A 3,999-nucleotide genomic window follows, 5' to 3' on the forward strand; every position below is an offset into this window, starting at 1 on the left:
TTTACTTTACTGCCCTGTCCTATAGAACAAACGTTAACTTCAGTTGTTTATCTAACAGGAAAGGAGAGAGCTGTGGGTGTCTGCTAACTTGAGTAGCTGCTTCAGTTTAATAAGAAACACAGTTTTTCATAGTTATCTATAAGTAAAACATTGGCAGTCAGGTACATGGTGTGGCATACATTTTTAATAGCTAGTGCAGACATAACATGGAAGCACCAGAAGATTTACTTGAACTATTCATGAAGTGATGAGACTGACTAAATGCAGATAAAAAATATTCCATATTAAACAAAAGAATACATTTGGAAACAATTTGTGCAACTTCCAAGTAGACCCATGAATGTGTCAAAAACTGTAAAAATCCCTGTCATGTTGTATTGTACTTTTGATTTATAAATACACTTAATTATATCATGATTACACCTTGTCATACCCTTTTCACACTGTGTATATGCAATGTAATTTCTAGCTTAAAATTGTTAGTAATTTTTTACATAATGATTTGATTTGATATGTGTCAACATACTTTATTATTAAAACACACATTCAGAATACAGTGCACTCTTTCAGAGTTTTCAGAGTTTGCAGCCTACATACAGACTCATAGATCTAATACCCGACATCAGAGTTTATTGTAAATTATTTTTTACATTTCCTTTATCATTTTCTTACTCATCTTATTACATAATAGATTAATGAAAAAAGACAAATGGACAATTTCTTGATTTAACACTGCTTGTTTTTCCTATGCTGAAAGTCTCTGCCCCGCACGTTGGTTAAGCACATCTGATTTGCTTGCCCCAACCTCTCCTTTCTTTGAATAAAGTTGTACAGTCATAACAAAAACATTCACACTATTAATAAAAATGTGAACATTTTAATTTTAACCCAGGTGTTTTAAGGCTCACCCTTTGATGCCATTTACTATTGTTACTACATACTAAAAAAATATTGCCAGATATTAGTTTCTTCCCATAGCACAACAATTAAAAGACTCTTTTCAGCAAGGTTGATCAGAAAATCCATGGGCTGGTGTTATGGTGACAAGGAACCGATATGGGCTACTCATCTGGGTAGTTCAAAGGTATCAGTTTGTCAGTTTTGCAGTTTGTTATTTGTTTAAACAGCCCCTGTGAAACCTCTCTATATAAATATATAAATATATAAAACTCTCTATTGCTGGCCTTGAACCATTAATTACTTTCTGTGGTCCACCCTGCTAAAAATATTTCATGCAAACTGCAAGAGCACCTTTTTCTCTTTCTATGAGAGCACTCTAAACTGAAGGAGGTGGTCATACACTTGGCACTACATTAATTTACATAGCACCTACATGTAAGAAAGGTGCTCAGTTGTAGTCATTAGGGATCAAAGTCTCTGAGCACTATAGCTGACATAGTTAGAACCATACATGTACACATGTACATATATGTGTACATGTACACATTACATGTACATGTATGTGTCATTTGTGTCATGAGTTCTACATCAGTAGTTTTGACTGTCCCAGCTGGCATCCTGCCAGTCTAGCCTGACCCCCTATCGCGCGAGCAGATATATCAGCCTGCTCAGCTTAAACCACATTGATATGTGGGGGATTTATTCTATGTTAAGCCAGCAGGCTGCGGCCTGCTGACTTATATTGGAGCTGGCTGCGGCAGTGGCCTACAGGGTAAATGGGTTGGCAGTGGGAGCCGAGGACACAGGAATTAGGCCTCTGCTACTAATTGCACGAGAGAAAGGTTTGTTTGAATTGGGAGAGAGCAAGCCTGCAGGGCTACAGTGGGGGGTAGTCAGCTGAGTATGTTGAGACAGTCAGTAGAACTACATTGGGGAGTTTCATTGATAAAACATGCATGAGGATATTTGCTCGCTTTAAGATCACGCTGTGTTTTGGCCGGCACTGTTGTAGCTGAATTACTTTTCTTTAAGTATAAACTTTGCAAATATGACCAAATAGAATGCACATGTAAATTCAAACTTATTTTAACTTTTTCTGTAAACCTTTTCTAGTCCAAGACAAAATATGTTACTTGTAAATCACACTAACAGCTAATTAAATTTACAGGTGTGACTACTCCTCAATGATATCTCGTAGCTAATCTACTCGCGGCCTGTGTTTCATTTCATGTAAACATGTTTCCTGCAGGACCACATATGAAAGTGTGGGCTCTTACCGATTGGCTGCAGAGTAATAGATGCAGTGCTTACGTGACAATTTTTCTCTGTTCATGTCCTCAGTATGCTTTACTTGAATCTCTTGTGGTTCTCTGCTTGACCCACTGCCTGTAAAAACAAACAAACAACAACAAAAAAAAAAAAAACGGTCCATTGAGACTAGTTGTAATAATAAATATTTCATATTATTTCCAAGCACAACATCCCCACCTTCCCTTCTGACTCTCTAATGATGTTCAGATTTCTAAAAGCAAGGCCCTCCCAGATGCAGTTGGAAGCTGGAGATTCTACTGAGCAACAAACTCCCACTAAAGTCTCTGACCATATAGTAATTTTGATGCATTCAAATCTCTTTCTTTTCCCTTTCTTCATCTCTTCCTACTTTCATTCCTTTTTCACCCCCATTTTTAATGTTTTCTCTGCACCTCCTCTCTGATGCTCTATTAAGCCAGCTATCTGATGTGTTAATGAGGCACTAATGAGACAAGGTCCATCTTAATCTCAGGCAAAGTATCGGCATGCAGAATGATTTTAAAGAGTCTGCGGGATTACCATTGGGATGGATCCTTTGTGAGGCAGGGCGTGAGAGAATCTAGTGGAGGGGAAAGTAAGACTAAGGGCGACAAAGGTGAGAAACAGAGTTGTATGTATGCATGTTTGGTGCAAATCAGTTTTAGTGTTAGTTTAATGTTTTTTGTGCTAATGACTGTAGAACATAGGTGGGTGGAAGGGAGCTGTGATCCTGATGGGAAACAAGTAATGAGGCCTTTGTGCACACACTCAACACCCACACATGAGTTTTTTTTAAAAAGAAAACAGAGAGTGTAGTCTTTATCTCCTGCAAAGGATACTTATTCTTTTTAAAATCAAAATTTTTTATCTTCTCTCCTAGATCTAAAACTGCTGTCCTTTAGCTGTCTCCTGCGGTCCGCTTTTTAAGAGATGAGAGAATGTCCTCTATTTCTCTTGATTAAAAACCATGGGACACCGCCGCAGATGTTCTGTCTCTCACACCTCGCTCACCGGTAGAAATCCCTGTAATCAATTAAGTCAATTACCATTGAAGTCTGATCATCTCTCCTCATCACAGATGGGCATGACTTAGATTTATTTGAAAGTTAGCCACAGTGACTTTATTCTAACTCAAAATTACTTTCCAGAAGGAAAGTTTTGATTTTCTCTTTGCCTAAACTTTGAAGCATAAATTAGCTCAGGAACTTTGGAGCTTTTGAATTGTCTTTTTTGGCTTTGCTAAGTGTTTGAGAACTGACATGACTTGTGGCAGACTTGTAAAGCTGACAGCTGATTTCAGCAGTCCCAGTCTGAACTGTGGCTGTGAAGTTGCCCTCCTGCCTGCCTTCACACTCTTTTTGTCTGACACCATGTGTTGCTTTTTTTGACCGAGATTCTACCCAGGGGATTATCTCGGATTATCCAAAAGTCTTGTCTTCAAGCTCCAATCTCACTTCTGGCTTCCTCCCTTGACTTTTGATTCCCCTTTGCAACCAGCAACTTTTCTCTAGACGACACACACAGAATCATCCAGCACCACGACAATAATAAAAGTTAAAACAAACAAACAAACAAATAAATAAAAACCTCTAAGGTTTGATACTTAGCATAACTTCAAGCCCTTAATTAAATTTGTCACAGATGAGAAGTTGTTGTTTTCTACTAAAATAAAAAAGCATCCAGTAGAAAAATGGATGAAAGTCTGAGACAACTGAATGAAGGTGGGGGCCGACCCCCTCAGGGCCTCTTTCCTTTTACATAACGTTGCAGTCTCGGCATGTTCAGTACAAAAAATACTGGGTATTATCA

This window comes from Neolamprologus multifasciatus, chromosome 22 (assembly GCF_963576455.1).
Source record: "Neolamprologus multifasciatus chromosome 22, fNeoMul1.2, whole genome shotgun sequence".
Lineage (NCBI taxonomy): Eukaryota > Metazoa > Chordata > Actinopteri > Cichliformes > Cichlidae > Neolamprologus > Neolamprologus multifasciatus.